General features: G+C 36.0%; 1 protein-coding gene across 1 annotated transcript in view; it reads right to left on the bottom strand.

The window, feature by feature from the left end:
* The window catches only part of LOC103183349 (unconventional myosin-XVIIIa), an 82,656-nt gene extending 80,480 nt beyond the window's left edge, over positions 1-2,176 (bottom strand). Inside the window, 1 exon segment of the mRNA XM_042338821.1 lies at positions 2,128-2,176. The gene's annotated coding sequence lies outside the window, so the exon portion shown is untranslated.
* Positions 2,177-20,476: the final 18,300 nt, after the last annotated feature.

Below are 20,476 nucleotides of genomic sequence, written 5' to 3'. Positions count from 1 at the left end.
CCCCAATTCAGCGCCCCTCCCCACATCTCCCACCCTGCTCGGGCTCCCATTCCAGTTCTGTGAAGGGCTTTCCTGCATGAAAAGGTGCTTTACAAGTGCAAACTGTTGTTTATCTATCCTTATGGTAACAAACTGGTTTTGCTTCTAGATCACCGAATGTCAGATGCTTAAATACTTTTGATCTCAAAAAGGTGAATGTAAAATTTTAAACTGAGCAAACCTAGGTTTGTTGATTATGAAAGAGCTGCTGTCCCATTCCAATCACGTAATAGTCATCAGTACACTGGTTGACTTCATTGACTACCAGTCTGGACAGTGTGTATAAAAATGCCTTACTGATTCTTATCCACAAAACACTCTGCTTAAAATCACTGAGAGTAACAGAGGGGCTAGGGAATGTGGAGCTAGTAAAATGAACTATTGGCAAGAGGAGTCAATCATTCTGTATTTAAATATTTAATAATGTTGAGGCACTGCAGTGTTAAAGAAAGTTTAACACTTAAAGCAAACAAAATTAATTACAAGTAATAACAGCAAATATTTTGGTGCAGCAAAAGGAACAATATAGGGCATGGGATCAGGCAGGTGTTATTGGGTTCCTGATTTCACTTACACTTTGTTAGTTCCTCATTTTCTGTAAATCTGCTCTGTAAAGCAAGTTTCCAGGCAATGAAGCTTAATCCTAACCTCCCACAATACGGTGGGACTGGAAAAAAATAGAAAGGTGAGTGACAGAAACAGGCAAGAAATAGGTTAGAATCAACACACAACCTAATAACTTGTATGTGAAGAATGGCAAATTCTGCAACTAATAGGCAGACAAGTACAGCATAATACACTGTATTGCACTTCATGTTAAAATGTGGTTAATTAATGCCAATCAATTCTCTTCTATCACACAGATCAATCCTTTGCTATCCTATATTACAGAATTGTTTATGAAGATATCAGCCACTGTTAACCACACAACTAACACTGTCTACTGTAATATTAGGAATACTTGCCAGATGTCATTAGATAACATTTAATATTAGGATTTAGATGAGAGAACTAAAACTACTCAAAATTTTACTCTATGGTTTTTGACATCATGTGAATCCCTCAATTTCATTCACTGTGGTCAAGTATTCCTTAACTATAACGTAACCATCTTCCTTTGATCCTTCAATCTGCCATGCACAATTGAATGCATTGTGTCCCTTGTGCTGATCTAATTTTTATCATACAATTGCCTGAATTATGGATAAAGGAACACTTCATTACACATCTGAGTCTAGATCAAAAGTATAATAGTACGAAGGACGACACAATGGATGCTTACTGCAGTGAAGCAGGCAACAAACAGACTATATTTTTGTTACTTTATCAAAAAGTTTCAAAATAGCATCCATGCATTTTAATTTTGAAAAACAAAAATAGTTGTGCTCAACTATTGATTATTTACAAAGCAACATTTCACAAACATAATACTACCTAAATACACAAAACTGTTGACCTCCTATGAAAACAAAATGTAACAGGTGCCATAGTTGTGCTGTAAGTTCCTGAACTCAAGTCACACTGCTGCGGAAAAAAGCAAAATAAACAGCTCCTGAGGACTATTGATAAGCAAGAATGTTGGAGATCTGAAAACGAGTCGCTAACAAGTAAATACATGACCTTAGGATACCAGGTGTGCCAAAATAAAATCTTAATAAGTTTCCATCTTTACACATCATTATTGTTGTGAATATAGAATAAACTGAACGCTAAAGGTTCTTTGACGAAAAGGCTTCTTACTCCTTTATGCTATCACACAAGTTGCCCAGTATACATTGAAACAGTACAACTGTTTTTATGCTTAAATAAATATACAACACTGTCCATTTGATGTCACACCACACATCAGTAAATTCCAAAAAGAGAAACGTATTTAAAATTGACGTTACTACAGCCCCATTTTGGACAAAATGAGCCACAGAACCAGACATACACGTTCGACTTTCCACGATCACTAAAAATAGGTACAGGCAACGGCTCTGGCCTAATCAAGACTGCACTTTCGAATCGAACAGTTGAGAGCCGGAAATAATTACACATTTTTTTAAAAAAAGAAATAATACAAAAGCTGATCGTTACTTTAAATACCTTTGCTTCTCTTGATTTTCCCATTTTAAAAACACACACAAACCAACGGTATACACTCCCAATAGCACAGTTTTGAAGAAGTTGCCACAGCCACTGATGCAAGCTTCCGTTCTGAGTGATGGAGAAATGTGATAGGCTCGGCATGTGTCATTTCCCTGACACTGCAAGGAGACAGCTGAGTAGCTACAGGCCTTCTAAAAATAACAAAAGAATGTATGCTTCAGCCCCAACAGTTGGTGCTTCTCAGTCACTTTATTTCTGACGATTATTCCTCAATCAGTCACATAAGCAGTGTGTATACACAGACAAAGAGTCAGGAAATTATGCCATTATTTGGTTGTCTACTCGTCATGATTCAATTAGGGGAAATACAAGCCCCGGTAAATGTCTGCCACGATTGCATACTTTAGACAGACAGGGGGAAAGAACTGCTTTTCCTGCTGGAAATTTTTTTTTGTAGTGTGCTATTGTGGAGACAATGATTAACACTTTGAGAACCACTATAGTACTTTTGTACATTCTGAAAATATAAACATACGAAATGAAAGTTGTAATTAACACTTTAATAACATTAATCCTCAATTAGTTCTGGATTATTTCAACATAAACACAGAAAATGTGAAGGAAAGTTTCATAAACATATCTCATCAGTTAGTGATTGATTGATATATGCTATTATTCTTAGCATTTTGGGCCAAAGCGGGCAGAAGGGGCAGGAATTGTATGCTACACCTAGTTTCTATCCAACAGCCTATGGTGGAAATTGTCCATGTGAATGTCAATATAAGGGTATATCAACAAACTTTGCTGTGATGACCCCCATGAAAAATAAATGTCTGCTAACACTCACTGCTTAAGATCACACATAAAGAATGTCAATTGAGCGAGATACCAGGTTTCACTGACACTCATGGAACTAACCCCCCAGTATAAGATACTGGATTCGAGAATTTGGAGGAAAAAAAAGTTACAGAATTCAACTGACTACTGATCTTGTATAGTACATTTGGGTAGTGAGATGTGCAGAACAAGACATAAGCAATTCAGTACTTAATATACATCATTATTCTGTGTCCCTTTAGAGCTGCGCTGCAGCTGCAAATAAGTGAAGGGCCATTGTAGCTAATTTTTGCAGCTGTAGAAAAAACAAACAATAAAATGAGTCTTTTTTTTTCAATGTAGAATCGAAGATCTCTCTTAGCCATCCTTCCAGGCACAGAGAAAGAACAATTGGTTCACTTAAAATAACGTATTGCCTTCTCAGTAAACAGATAATATCAGATGAAGGAATTAATAAGCTCGATACTTGAGGAAGTCACACCTAAAACAGAAATATCTATTTCTGTCTATGAATAACATATCAATCAGCATCCAAAAGAGATAGATTGATGTTTCAGTCACAGCCCTTCAGCGAGCTAGAAGAACCCTTGCGTTATTAAAACAATAAAACACTTACCTATGATCAAATTTGACATGAACACATCGCTTACAAGAATATCCTACAATTGTAAGAAACTTCTTCTTCTCCTTCCCCCCTTCCCTCCCCAATTCACAATAAGCATACTGTGGACACTTAATACAGAACAAGATTGCTTTTGCTACGCTTCTATAAATTGAGTGGGGTGCATTGCAATGCTTCTCATTCTAATAAGGTAGATATATATATTAAAAGCAGTACCTTATTGTAACACTAGGCAGCGCACAATGCAAAAGGAAGTACTGTAATAAGAAATACTACTGTTAACCACCAGGTGTCTCCATTTACTGTCAGTAATTTCATACTTTTAATCAAAACCTTCAAGTACAGTATGTACTGAATTGTATGTACAGGACATTATTTGCACTTGACGTCGAAGGACAATCCGTGCTTTAGAGATTGAAAATGTTCTGACTTCTGAATGTTATATTTACGAAAAAACATGGATTCAAAACCCAGGTTATATTAGGAACAAGATAAACTCTACAAAGATACTAGTAAAGTTTTGAAATAATTGAATTTATATTATGTGGATGAGTGTAATCTTAAAAAAATCTAAACGTTCTAAATAACATAGCATCTTATACAAAATAATACAAATGAACACCATTCTTTCAATGTTTTCTATTAATAAGGGGACACTTGCAGGCTTGAACTGAAAGGATCAATTCATGCTCACTGTAAGAAAATAGTCACATTCTTCAACAAACAATAGAGGAACAAAACACATCCACAGAAAGGTGTTTAACAGACGGGAAATGGTAGAGAAAATTGTGCCCTACGGTTATTTTGCGAAATGCAGCAAATTAGTTTTCACAACTACTTATCACTTCAAAAAAATACATCCATTCATATGCCTTTCAGTGGAATCATTACCAAAAAACTCTAAACTAGTGCCAAAACAAATTCTTTGAACGTGGTTACAGAATACTATTAATGTTGTTCAATGAAACATGTATTGCTTCCAAGTAACTGAACGGAAGTCTGTATTGGGAAACAAAATACGCCTACTGTTTCCTACAACCAATATTATGGTTTGGCATCAAGCACTCTATAACTTTTAACTCTAAATAGTTACACTTATTTTAGGACTAGGACCTGAATCCAAGTCCAGGTTCACACTTGGAAGCATTATATTGTCTGAAGTGCCATCGGATGAGATGCTAAACCAAATTCCTGTTCAGGTAGATATCAGAGATGCCACAGCATCATTGAAAGAATTTCTCTCAGTGTTCTGGCCAAGAGTCATCCAAACTAATTGTTAATTTATGTCATAGGTGTTTGTGGACCCTGCTGTGTTGAAATTGAATCCATCAAATCAAAATGTCTACAGCTTTAATATAAAACATTTGATGTCAGATTGTGGTCAGATAAAATTCAGAATTTGCCAATCTTTGCCAACTGAAAGGAAAAGGATGTCCTATAAGAAAACCAACAGAAGAAGTTATATAGTAGAATACTGCAATAAATGTACACTTAAAAAACATTTGAGTTTATTCAGGCACAAGACTCCCGTGCTCCCATTTGCTTATTGTCAATTGTTGATCTGAGCAAGTCACTAACTTGGACAGCATTTAACCCAATCTGTTCGGATTAATGATAGTATCACTGGATTTGCAATGAACGGAGATCAGCTCCAAATGCAGATCTTTATTAAATTATCCAGATACTACAGGAACGTGAACACACAGCCCCACTCCGTTTCATCTAGTGAACAGCAGGAAATTCACATTTCCACACTTCTGCTTAAGAGTAGAGCACATTTATCTCTTAACACAATGCATTAACCTTAACAAATGTAAGGTAGGCATCTATTCTTGTAAAAGACATTAGACATTGGTCGACTTTAAGTCAACTTGAAGCCAGCAGAGACGCACGCACGCCAAGTGCTATAAATAGACATTTATGTGGAAGATAAATTGTTTAAATGGTTTACATATGGTGAAAATACTACTCCATTTTTTTTTCCGTACAAGCAGACAATAAGATCACACTAAAGATTTATGGATATGAAATGTATTTTTAAGGCAGTAAAAGTACTATAAATCAGTGTTGTGCACGTTCACTGCATCATTTCTCTATTCAGGTATTAAAAATAGCAAGATACTTTTAGAATGTGCCTGTTATAATAGATTATGCACTGAGAGTTGTAGAATAACAGAATAAAATATACCGATAAATGTACAGAGAAGAACGATGTGTTAATTCAGATGAGGAAGTACTCTTTTTTTGTTAAGAGTGGAATCACAATTGTCTAGCAAACCTACTTCACTTGCCTTCAGCTTATCTCCTGCCTGATTGCATGATTCAGTGCCAAGCCTGCATTCATACAGTAGAACCTCTTTTCCCTGTCAATTCAAAGTATCCATGGAGAGGTTTGAATACCGACATTATGGCAGAAAATTGTGGTTTCACTGCAGCATTATTGTAATCAACCTGTCAACAATATCATGAAGTAGGTATGCTGTTATGTAGAAATAGAAATTATTGGCTTACAGATACAGGAGCATTAAATCTTGGTAAAATACTTTCTGCAAATGCCCAACTTCCTGTCAGCTGACCCCAGTGCCATAGTCAATGGGCTATAAAACATACGACCAACAACTATGTAGAAAAATTGGCAATTAAAATATAAACTTCAACCTTAAAATTACAAGCTGGATAAGACCTGAAAACAAAAAAAACCCAAGTGTACATGAATGAAAAACATTGACAAGGAGAGTGTTCAAGCCTGTAAAACTTGAGTTTGGAAAACAATAACAGATTTAACAGAAAGCCTCAAGTTATTTATGCAGCCAAATCAATCTCTGTGTTTCAAAGTTTAATATATGCACAGCAATGGTAAACAGTGGAACACACAGTTGAAATCATATGGTATCAAATCATATCAAATCACCAGCTCAATTAACAAGAAATGAACACATCCACTTTCTGATTATTACTATTGTACATCTTGATTATCACTGCAAAAATGAAACTGCCTTAACAATATTAACCACAGTTAACTACTTGAATCATTGTGTACAACACGGCTACAACTATAAAGAGATGAAATGGTTGGATGAAGCTAAGTTTCAGCTTTAAATTGTTGTAGATTGTAGGAAAGACTATTGGAAGTGAGGAATTTCAATCCAAAAAAATAAAACAGAGGCAGTTACATTTTGTAGCAGTGAAAATCACATATAAAGATGTTAGACAGAGGCATTACACAGTCTATATGACCACTCCACACATACACAAAGGTTGGCATAGTTTAAAACCTTTATAATAGATTTCATGTAAAAACTCTTAAGAATTGTTGTAAATGATGTCAAAACTAGATTTTTGAAGTTTATATGATCATTGTGCACGCCAGGTACCAGACAGTTGTGTCATCTGAATCAGATATTTTGAAAGAAACAATAACACACTCTTCTAAACGCTTAAAAGGGAACAAATACCCTCTTTAGGTAAGAAATTTGACATGAATACATTGTTTAAGGAAATCCTGTGAAGCTTCTTCCCCCACCCCCCCAAATAAATCATGTATCAGGTGTGCTAGTTCATGTTGCTGATTTTACAGAGACGCAACTTATGATTATTCAAATCAACCGTGTGTTGCTACTGCTTCTCCTTGTTATATAGCATTCTGGAAAAGATAATTCCAAGAGTAAACCTATTTGAAGAATTAAATTTATATTACAGGAATATATGTTTTCTTAGGGAAATATAAGTCAAGAAACTTAGTATTTTCCAAAATGTATTTTAACAAAAACTAAGTACTACATTGAAACTTTGACAGCAGCTTTATTTTCTTATTTTTCTACAAAAACCCAAGATAAAGAATATAAGCACATAAACAAAGCAGTTAAATTTTCTAAAAAATACTAATTTGTCTCAACGTTAGAGGTATCCTGTGTTTTACAATCTTACTGCACTTTCAGTGGAAGTCCCATAGCTTCAGAGACTCAGTTTTACAGGAAAGGGCTGCAGAATTCCAAAGTCTAAATTCTTTAACCTTTTAACAGTAAACTTTGCTAAACAAATTCCTTTCTTCTCCCTAGAGATTGGATGCATATAAACTAAAACATTTCCTGCTTATCAAAGAATAACTTCCAAGTTTTAAATTGGTCTGTAGGAAAATGAAAATACATGATTATTTGACTAACCCGACCGAATTAGATATTGCAGAAAAAGTTAATCCAATAACTATACCCGACTTGGCCATTGAACCTTAAATACCATTTACCCTTTATTTTGGGCTGTAAGAACGGATGGAAACTCAGAACCAATACTGATTTCACATCATACGCCTTCAATAACATGAAATCTTCTCCTTATTTTTAACTAACAAGATTTTAAAAATTATTTCAGTAAATCAAACAATAACAACTTATATAGCTCCCTTTGCGCAGGGTAGCATCCTAGAGCACTTAATTTTGAAAAGTCAATTTTCAAAGCATGCATACACAGTGGAAAGGCGAGGTGCTGTTCCAACATACTACTACGGCACAAAATGGTTCGATCACTTTTAGACATATACTAGAGTATTACAGAAGATATTAACACTATAACAGGGATAAAAACCGCAGTAGTTAGCAAGCACAGGATTTTAACTTTACATTTCAGTATTAATGTAACACAGCAATTTCTTAATTTCATATTTTTCATGATTTTTAAAAAAATATCTGAGGTCTACTGGGATTAAACCCACAATTAGATCTAAAACAGAAACAAGACTGGCCTAAGATCAGAATAAACAGCACTATTTCTTGGATGCACCCCCCACATTGTACATGTTCAGAGATCTTAATGTAAACTTTGTTTTGAGATGTTTCCATATCAGCTTGTGCATGAGTCATTTACAAGCCTTAACTCNTTTTTTGAATTGTATCACTGAATGACAAGGTCTCATATAGGTATTTTATCGTTCAGGCTACATTTATAGCAAAGCACTGAATTCTTCCTAAAGTCTGGGGCCCCAATCAAAGTCCGCCAGTTTCATCTCCATTTCTGACCATATCCAAAAAGAATTCAAGATTAGTAGATTAGAGAACACTCAAGAGATTACAACACCTTGCTGCCAAGCCTGACATTTCAGTCATTTTGTTCGTTGCTAGTCATATCTTTGGCTTGATTTTGATCCTAAATTTTGATTGGTTGACTACAATGCCTAAGTTGCGCACACACAGCCCATCAGTTTGGAGGTGAGGGAAAACTTTAAAATAAAATAAAAACAAATGTCACAATTCTAGCATGGAAACTAGCAAACCAGTCTAGAAAATATTCACAAAGTTGTTATTCCATCTATAAAATTTTACCAAGATTCATAAACACTTCCTGCTATGTTCTGCATCAGACGTACAATCAATTGCAAGGGCTAATGCGCGCTAATATCTGAAAATCTCCTAGCTGGACAGGATTCTCTGAAAGAGAGTACTGCACAACATGAAGTTTAAATTATTCATAAAGATTGCTGACTACCTAAATGGAAGCTTTCAGTAACTGTAATGAAAGAATATATTGATTCGAGGATGCATCATCCCTTTTTAGATTTAAATACTGAAAGTTCTTGCAAAACCTCTTGGTTAAAATGTGTTTGCAACTCAGAATTTACTTCTAGTCAAGTTCTATAATGAAGCAAAATGACAAGAACTTCATTTGGCTTTTTTGAACAATGATGATGTGGCATCGTGATGTTTGGGTAATGTTTCCATATATAAACTACTGCAGACTGTTTTTTTTAAACGCATTAGAGTAATGATAATTTTGCTGTTCGAATCTCAGCTTCATAACCTCAAGTTTTAATTATTTACAAAACAGAATTGAAAAGTAATGGTTTAATCTTGAAATCACTGTGACAGACATTTACACAGATGGGATGGTTTAACAAGACATGAGCAATTTAGCCGAAATAGAACAAATTTTTGCACAATGTTTGACTAACAGTGTAAACTCTCTAGATGTGATCCAAATGGAACTTTTATGCAAATTATTACCTAACCAGGGTCAGCTGTTATGTCCTCCATATTCAAAGCAACTCCTGGCAGACTGTCTAAGGGCCTTTGTTTATATACAAACCTTGACTAAGTCGAGTTGCAAACTCCCATGGAATCATACTACAGCATAATGAATCAGCTTCCCCAGTTTGTAAAATTGATTTAAAAAAAATGATATTGATTATCCTTTCTTGTATATTTTCCCTTAATATTTAATTAAACTTTATTATTTCTTCTATGTTGATTTCCTCCCCCATGATTTGTTTTGTAGAAAAAATGCCATGTAGCTCAGCTTGTTTATGTCTTTATATCTACTTGTAATATGTGAACATTGACGTGATCCAAGCTACAGAAGAGGTTGGGTCTCATAGAAAAGCAGTGAAAAACAGTTGAAAATCAGTGCTCCAGTCACAATTTGCTGTATTATAGATGGCTTTAGCTCAGCGTGTGTTCACTGGAGGCTCAAGTCTCAGATATCCAGAACAGAAATCAAATCGTAACAATCGTCTTGTTAACCTGCACAATCTAAACAGTACAATTCCATCTGTTACAGGCCAAACATTGTTCAAGTCAATTATGTTATTCAATGTTTGAAAAATGTCCGGCTATCTGAGTACCTACAAGTAAATTGATATAGAAAGCTAAAGAGTGATTAAGTGATTTTTTTTAATTTCACAAACCAAATCAACTGTAGTCATGATGCTAACAATCATAGTGTCAGAGGATTATGGGATTACAGGAGGTGGCTGCAGAATGGCTAGTGTGCGAACAAATTTTAAATTGCTAGCTACACCCCTGCTGACAAATACAAAATAAATCAAAAGCACAACAGAGCACAATGTGAGTCAGACTGATTATATCCCATGATTTATTCCCAAAGAGTTGTAATGGCTAGCATCACAAGGAGATGTTAATTGTATTCCATTGCTTCCCTTGTATATCAATATACGATATAATAAATAATATAAATTATGTTTTTTAACAAAAATGATATACATTTTGATGTAGTACACTTCAGAGCCCTTCAAGATGTGTCAGTTTTTTAAAAAAATGTGAAATCCACAAACTACAATTTTTTCCCATTCCAGAACTAGGAGACAGAGAAAGCCTTGGTCACAAATTGACGGAATATCATTTATAACATTGACTAATGCTGTCTCTGCACTGTTGGCAGCACGGAAACCGGATTGGAGGGGTTCATACAGGGAGTGTTGGGAAAAGAGTTATTCTATCATGCAGCAAAATAAGTCACAGTGTTGACCTATGTCACTCGTCACCCTCCTACCCCTACCCGCCCTCCACCCCACCTGATCCCAACCCCCTGCTCAGGTCCAAATCCCTGACATAAAAGGCGTTATACAAATGTAATTTGTTGTGGTTGTACCTATTATGAGTATTCACCAGAGCTGGTCTTATATTAATACACATTTCATCATATTTTTGTAAAACACTACACTGGCTTTTCCTGCAAAAAGGCACTGCGCTTGGTCAACGCAGAGTTAAAACATTGTAGTGTTGTCAGAAGAACACAAATACTTCAGTTTAATACAGATACCATTTGTTCACTGTGTCCTTTTGATTTGCAGATTTGAAGGGTCACTTTTGTGAGCCAACAAATATTGCCAAAGAGATACCTATGATATAGAATTAGAGCTGCTTTTCGTTGAGAGGAATTTCCTTTCGTTGCCGAGGCAGTGAAAATTTTCTGGCTTAATTGAGAATATGTATAGTGACTCCAAACAAGAATTACCAAATGATTCACAAGAACGCTTCATATTCATTTTCCCTTATAAAAAGCTTGAGTGAGAGCCAAACAATAAGGAAACACACTCTCCAGAGACTAGTTCCATATCCTGTTGTACGTTAGTTCAATTGACAGATTAGTTTCTTCTGTGCCAATTCCATTCTTTAACTTTACATGCTAGCTATTATTAGCTAAGTCATTAGTTTAAAAGTGCAAAATAAGCTCACACATCACTCATCAACCATTTCACAATCACGACAATCATTACATTTCTTCACTTAAGCATTTTTTTCTGGCCTTTTGAGATTGCTAAAGGTAAACAGAAACAATGGAATGATATAACTTGTCATCTCTTACAATGATACGTCCTCCCGACATGAAAGATGGAATATCAAATATTATAATGTTGTTGGAATTAGATTATTCACAAAACTCAAGCAGTTTTTTTCTGAAAAATAGCATTTATATTAGTTTTCATGCCATTTAAAAGACAAAATAAATTGTATGCCGCTGCCTTGCAATCATGTGCTGACAAATTATCTCCAATGAACTAGACAACTTTTATCAGTCAATAAAAGATTTATAAACCAAAGCAACATCTGCTATCTGCCAGAACATACTTTATCACCACAGATGCAAGCTTCAATATTTTAACCATTACATAAACTTTTCTCATAGAACAGGATATGAAAAAATCATTCAAAGAATATTGCAGTGGGTATCAACATAAAGTAAAAGAGCAGCATTACATAAAGCAGCAATGCAAAAAGCATGCACGTAAATCTGCGTCAACTTCTATGAAACAGAATCGTGGTGGAACAAGAATACAAAGATGCTGGGGAGAAAAGCAAAGCAGGCCCAAGAAAGAGAACATACCAGCGATGACCAAACCATAAAACAAAGTTAGAACTGTTTACATTGTTGGGTCACACAGAGAAAAGGCAAATGGGAGAAGGCTGGGAGAAAGTGAACCAGAATCGCACAGAGAGAAGTAAAATAAAGATTGGGTTAGGCACAAAATCTAAATATTATAGACATTGAAAACACAGCTATGAAGAAGCACACTCTGCAAATTAATCTCAAATTTATCTTTTAAAAATCAAAGGTATTGTTTTAAATAATGATTAAATTGGCTTGTCGGAACCAGAAATAAAACCCAGGGGAAACGCCTGCACATTTTTGAATGTTTGACATTTTTCCTCAAGTTGCAATGGGAGAGTATGTCATGAGAAAATATTCAGCTAAATGACTATGCCCTGGTGGATAACTCCCCATGACCTTCTCTACTCCAACCTCTAATGCTCTGTTAGGGTTCTGAAGCAAACAGCAGCATCACATCTCTGTATGCAACTATCCTATTTTAATACAGAAGCGTTCATTGACATTGGCAATGAAAAAGGCAAAGAGTTCATAGCCAGAATGGATCACAGCTGTGTTATTGCTACTGTTTATATAAAATATTGAACTTGGACCTAGATTTCAGTACTGCAAAACAATGCAATCAACATGAAATATTTAGCTGATCCTTCTTTCTACAAATCCCACAATGGATTCTAACAAAGCAAATATAAAAGCCGTATTAGAAATAAATTTCATAAAGAGTAATGACATGCAAATCTGCAACAAAACCACTATCAGTCTAAGTTTCTCTATAATACACCATGTAAAACACAAGTTAATTTAGTGTTCACTTTAGCATTGCTGTCAAACATGCAGATTGGTAAATGATCGAATGTTTTGGCAGGATGCTCTGATAATCCCACCAGCCCATTTGTGCAAAAAAAAAAAAATATATATATCACAAAAGAGCTCACTGACATCAATAGGTTTCCGCAGTTGTCATCATCAATATGTCCGTACTCCCAATCGCGTCAACTGTCAGAAATAGCAACTTATTGATTTTGACATTCACATGTCAACCCAGCTGTCTGTTTGAAAAGCAATCAATTGGAGAAATATCAATATGCAGAAACATATTTTGTATCAAATTCATTACATTGAGAGGAAATAAAAACTTTCTGGAAACAGGATTAGAGACATTCCTGTATTCTTCAATTGTGTCAAGTTTAACACCACTTTGATTCACATTATCCAGGAGCAGACATTTCTAATCCATTAAAATGTGTCACCTTCATAAATTGGATTGCATAATGTAAAATCTCCAAAGTCTATTAACAATATGTTTCACCATAATAATATTCGCATTTGATATAGCGCCTTATCATATCTTTGAGATATCTCAAAGCACTTCACAGAATATACTATATATGTAATTGACTGTATATCTTGTGGACAAAAACGCAGCAGCCAATTGTGCACATTAATAAAAGTTACCACATCACATGCACGGAGCAAACCTCAACTACAACAACAACTTGGATTTATATAGTGCCCTCCACGCCGAACAGCGTCTCAGAGCATTTCACAATAACGGATCCCAGGGCAGAGCCAGGGGGAGGGGAAGGAAGGTGACCAAAGGCGGAGTCGAAAAGGTCTTCAGACGAGAGAGTGAGTGAGGCAAAGGGAGTGAGGAAGGGAGTTCCAGAGCCTCGGAGCGTCGTGGCTGAAGACATGGCCGCCGAGGGTGGAGCGGAGGACTCGGAGGAGGCCAGACCTGGTGGAACGAAGGCAATGGGCACTGTTGTGAGGAGAGAGGAGATCAGAGAGGTAGGGGGGTGCAGAAGAGTGGAGGGATTTGAAGACAAGGGTAAGGATCTTGAAATCGATCCTCTCTGGGACAGGCAGTCAGTGCAGTCTGGCAAGGACTGGGGTAATCGGGGAATGGAGTTTAGTTGCTATATGCAAATGTCCACATTGGAAATCTCACCTAAAATATTGCTCATCCCCATAAAAAGGCAATAAATCTACAAAAATTTAATTTGTCAAAGATTCCCTCCTTGCATACAACTCTCTTTTCCCCATTGCTGTTTTTCTGTAATTCAGCATTATTTCATCCAGAAAAGTAGTCATCAAATCACAACTGAAAGAATTCCTCTTTGACTGTGCGATTGGTCACCTCCCCACCCATGCTGCTGTTAAGAGCTCCAAGATGCTGCTTGCATGAAGTGCACTACATAAATACAAGTTTTTGTTCATAACTATCCGCAACTTCACTTCACATTGGCTGACCATAGGTATGATTTTACACATTGTGAGGTCTTTAAATCCATCTAAACAAATGTATTTGAAACATTTGTCATGGCTGGGATTTGATCACAGGTTTAAAAATATAAAGACAGGAATCCAATTGTCCATTATTGAAAATTAAACTTGAGCACTTCAATGTTACAAGCCAAGTCTAGTCTTATTCGGGAAAGGGAGATGATTTTACCTTCACTAAATGGGGTTAGTAATCAAAGTAAGGTAATCAATTTGAATAAATTTGTTAATAAAATAACTTTTCCAATGTATTTCCCATTTAGTTCCATACCTCTTTTGCAATACAATCCTTGCACTTCACTTTGCGAAGATGACTCAAAGCTCTTCACAGGATTTTACTGTAAAGTTGACTATGTAATTCTTATGCAGCAGCTAAATTATTCATAGCAATATTCCATAAACAATCACAAAGCGAATGATCAATTTTATGTGGGAGATTGTTGCCAGGACACCAGGAGAAACTCTTTTCAATTGTGCCACAGCACCTTCAACAACCCAGTGCTCCTGTAGCACTGTACTGAATTGTCAGCCCGACTGCAAATTCAAAAATTCAAATATGGCTGAAACGTTAACCTGATAATCTTATACAAACAAAATCTGAGCAAATATTTTTTAAAAAATCACTTGATCATATTCTAACTCAACTACCCCCCCCCCCCCCCCCCACACACACAGAGTCACACTCCCCGGATTTAAAGCCTTCAAAAACAGCTGAACAGCTAACACTGGGAAGCTCCATACACACAGCAGGAACAAATACTGCACAGCTCTGGAACCAGCGAAGGTCAGGAAGCCATTCACTTGCCTCAGCACACGCTGGCCTCTGTATTTCCTGTTTGCATGAGATCACTTCCAAAAATAAGAGAAATAACTCTGCTCTTAAGAACTTATTTGAAACTACAATTATGGTACACAATTTGGAATTTATATTATGAAACATTACCATTTTTAGCGTGACCTGTCATTGTCTTCATTTTGTTTAACTATTAAAGTTATAATAAAGCAACACTGTTACTACTATAGTTATTCAAATTGCCATTTTTCAGTTGTTGGTTTGAGGAGCCAACTACAAGTCCATGTTCCTGTGACACGATTTCCTAAATAACGCTCAAATGCAATAGTTTCAGTACCACAGCATTTGGTACATTCACCACTGTGCTGGGAAAAAAAACATTTGTCAACTTTTGGTCTCATTGTCAGCTACAGGCTCTTTATCCGCTATATTTGACCAGGGAGTTTTTGATGTTGAAAATGGATTCCCAAGATGGAAAATATATTAACTTTATTTCATTGCAGAAACAATCCTATCGTGAAAAGCACAAAAAAGCATTTTACTTTGAAATGGTGGGATTCTTTTTGGAAAAATTTAATCACAATCTACTGGGTGAGCCCTGCATCGTCAGAGATACCATCCTTTTAAATGGGACATTAAACTGAAGCGCATTACTGTGCACAAATTGGCTGCCAAGTTCACCTACAAAATCCACAGTCACTACATTTTACAGACCTTTGAGATGTTTAACATTATACGTACAATACCAAATGCAAGAATTATTGCCAAGGCACTCAAATTGTCATGCTATCAAAAAAAACATTTTGAATTACTGCACAGTAAAGACTCAATATTCAGACTATTTTCCAAGTTTTCATCAAATTTACTAAAAATAATGTCACCGTAAACTCGTTAATTAAAGTTCTCAAGTATCAGTTATTCTAAAAGTTGTACACCAATTATACAATATTTTTGTTTTAGTACAGTATATTGAACTCTTAATATATCTCAGTGTACCATCCTACCCTTCATTACTGTTCTGAACTACTGGAAGCTAAAATATGCACATAGAAAAGACAATTTATTGTTAAAACTGATAAAACTGTACTGATGCACAAACATACATATGCGCTAAAAAAAATCTACTGCTGTTCTACAAATAAGAAACAAAGCCCACAGAAATTATTCATTGGAATTATATGATGCAATATAAAGGCTTTAAAGAGGCCACAAAAAGAGATCTAAAAACCACATCTGAATCTGAAGGGGCAGTCAGCTCTAAACATAAAAAGTACAGATTTCATTACCCCAAACCACAGAGGCAAACCCACATCCTCTTTGTACAAATTTGTATTAAAAAAGGCAAAGGCAGTTCGATTTTTAGCTTCTCTGATTCAATATGCATAACTTAAGCATAATCCTTGCATTTTGACATTTGCCTTATTGCATTGAAACGTGTCAAAACAATTCTCAGTATTTAATGTTAAGCACCATTACTATGTATTATAGATGAATGCGGCAGCTAACTTTGCACAAAGCTACAGCCAGGAAGTGACCAACCACTTTGAGTGGAAGATTTGTTGGTCAGGACACTGGGAGAAACTCTTCTCAGATAGTGTCATGGGTTCTTTAATATTTATTTGTGCAGGAAGATGGAACCTTGGTTGAATTTCATATTTGAAACACAGCGCCTCTAAGAACCAGGCACTCCCCCAACACTGCAATGGAGTTTTAATTTAAACTAGGAGCTCAAAAGGTCACAATCAATGACTTGAACCCACAACTTTCTGATCCAGAGACCCCTCTAACCTTAGCCACCTGCCACTTATGGCCACAGTCCTGATTTCATAGATACAAAACATGCATGTATAGCCCTGTAGCGTAATGGTTAGAGCACTTGTCTCACAAGCAGAGGACCTGGGTTCGATTCCCAGCAGGACAAAACCTTAGGCAAGTTTCCCTTCTCCACACACCTCTGTTTAACTAGCAGTAAGTAGGAAACCTGTTGTTAGCCAATTGCCAGATCTTTTCTACAGGGGTAATAATTTCTTCAAAAAAAAATTTGGTCACTCAATCCATCAATCCAAGTCACTGTTTGTGGGACACTGCTGTGCAAGTTTTGTCCACAAATTACACAGTCAATCCATTTTACACTATATTCTGTGAAACACTTTAAGATATTTCAACAATGTAATAAGGCCCTATATCAAATAGAAGGATTATATATATTATTATTTGCACAGGAGTTTTCAGAGTGCATCCAAGCCAGTACTGCCTGACAGCTCAGCCAGGGTAAGTATAGGGATACTAAAAAGTGGACTAGGTAGCAAACATCAGTCCGGTTTCCTAGTGCTTACTAGTTGAGAGAAGATGAAATCTGGCTTGGCTGTGATGATCTTCAGTCAAATAGCTTGCCAATAGAATATCTAGGCTCACCTGGGTGATGTATTGAAAGGCACCCAACACCTGCAAAATTGTAGCCCAGCAAAGCTTAGTAGCTTGAAGCTGAGAAAGGAGCAAATCGGAAAAGCAGAGATAGGAGACAAAATACATTCTACACAAATAAATAAAGAAGTCAGATAGATATGACTGCCAAGGCTATTGAAATTCACTATTAAATACAACTCATACAAGGACAGGAGATTCAGATGTCCCAATGAAAACTTCTTTAAAGTCAGTAGCTCAAGAATTTACATGAAATAGCTTCTAATTTTTTTTCTGGAAGCCCAAATACAGTCAGCAAGGCATTTATTAACCTTGTGCTTTGTTTATGCTTAAGATCTTATGAAAACATGGATTGTCTTGCCTGCATTTCTCTATTTCTGACAACTAAGGATATATTTTGTAAGGTCAACTCAGAAAACCACCTGCATTTAATAATGTGTCCAAAAATAGCACGAAGAAACACATAAGCCAAAAATTACTATGCTACATTTCACAGAACTGGGCTGAGGATTTCAAATCCCTTGACTCGCACTCCCCAAGGCTATTTTAATTCTTCCACAATTATATGTTGGGAGTCTACTTCTTTTAATCTACTCTGTAACATTTTATAAGCATAGTGCAATTTGCTTAAACAACCCTGTATACCTAATTTCTCGGGCGAAATGCACAAACAGTAAACAGCATGGGTCTGCTTTTCATTAACAAATAACAATATTTGCAATCGGCATGCAGTATCTACCATCCTGATTGTAGTCAGTTTACAGGAATGGACAATTTGGGAAATTTGGGATTAAATAAGACCCATCTGCTGAAAACTAAATCTGTAAATGAGAACAATGGACGTCACTTCAACCACAGGAATTCAAATCGTATCAGTACCATATGGTAGAGAGTATGTGCAGAATATGGTGGTTATTTACTACAATTTTAAAGGATTCCTATGTGGCAATAACATTTATGCATGCAATGCTTTCTTTATTCTCCCCCCAACTCCTCAACTATTAGTTTGTGCACAAAAAGACAATTCTATACATGCAATTCGAAAAATCTGAAAGAGAAAAAATGCTGTTTATGATGACTCAGCTGGTAGCACTCACGAGGCCGACACTCAAATACAATACTCAAGGGTGTTGAGGTCTATCCTTTGGATGAGATGTTAAATTGAAGTTCTACCTGCCTGTTTTGTATGATAAATATCCCATGGCAATATTCAAAAAAAGTCAACAAAACCCGAGTTAAATTGGTCAAAAAACATTTGTGGGGTATTGCTGTGAAATGCAGTCACAACAATTCACAGTAAATTTCATGAAGGAGTTTGAGTTGTATTCCTAATGTGAAAGGGTACTATATAAGTGCAAGTTTTTGTTGCTCGCTGCTATTCAAGGTTTCGGTTGTGTAATTGTTAACCTCTACACAATAATAAGATACTAAGCATAGATTTAATGTTCGCATAGATGAATATTGCATGGGACTCCTACTGCATCATCAAAAGAGAACAGTTCTGAAAACATATTTTGTAACATCTATCTTGTCATTAAAGTCAACAATGACAAAAATTACACAGTGAAAGAATCATCTTTCTGAATGGATAACTAACAATTATACTTCATTGTGGTTACAAAATAACACAAAAGCAAACACTAATGCGATGTTTCACACACACATGCATCATAAGACAAATACAAAAAGCCTGAAACAGTGTCTTTTTCATCTACTTATATCCTATCAAGACTTTGTTTTAATATGGCTTTAATCAAATGACACAGTACAACATAGAAGCCTGCTGTTGCAGCTCTTTCTTCAAAGTGGCAAACAAGGTATATCAACAGTTAATGTAATACTAGTGATAACCAAATTTCCAAAACAATGTTCTATTGATGTACTTCATCCAGATCTTGATATTTGGAAAAACTAGTAGCAATGGTAGCTGGTCGTCCAGTAACCTAAATTTGCATTAATTTGCTCCAAAAATAAAGTACTGTTATCTTTCAAGACAATATCAAAACTGGAATCAGAACATAAAATAAAAATGAGTTTTTTTAGCAGAAGTAAACAGCTGCAGGAACAATATCACTGACATCATAAAGACTTGTAAGCACAGAACCACATGCAATGCATTCCTCAGGATCTATTTAAGAAAACTCTAATAGCAATGACAAAACTATGCAATTATTGAATAAGAAACTTGCTTAAGAAAATTAAGCTCTGCTTTGTAACAAATATTTGTGAGATAATGCAGATACTTGGTAAGTTCTGAAGATAATTCCCTAGATATTTACAGCCCCAGATTCAAACCTGAAAGAGGAATAGAATGACAGTTAAATATTAAAACGATTCATACTTACATCAAACGCATCTTTGCGAAATCCTTCACTATTTCTCAACCAGGATCGACTGAGTTCACTCAATTCAAGGATCGGTTGCACTTTCAACCTTACAGTATCTCCTGATTGGCGAATCATCTCAACTATCTCATCCCGTGATTTGTTCTCAACATTCCTACCATTTATCTCCACCAGCCTGTCCCCAGGCACTAGTCCCAATGCCAGATCTTTAGTACCAGCTCCAGGCTCAGCAAAGTGTACCACCCTGCGGTAAACATGCCCATCGGGTCCTTTGTCCAGCATGGTCGTTCTCCGCAAAGAGAAGCCAAAATCTCCCGTATTTCTTCTCTGCAACACAAGCTCTCTGGGTTCTGTGGGCTGAGGTGGAACTACAGGAGGCAAGCGGAGATCAGCTACAAAGGTTTTATCTACAACTTCTGGAATTGGAAC

Source organism: Callorhinchus milii, unplaced genomic scaffold, assembly GCF_018977255.1.
Source record: "Callorhinchus milii isolate IMCB2004 unplaced genomic scaffold, IMCB_Cmil_1.0 Scaffold10, whole genome shotgun sequence".
NCBI lineage: Eukaryota > Metazoa > Chordata > Chondrichthyes > Chimaeriformes > Callorhinchidae > Callorhinchus > Callorhinchus milii.
This window is presented reverse-complemented; position numbering and strand designations above follow the sequence as displayed.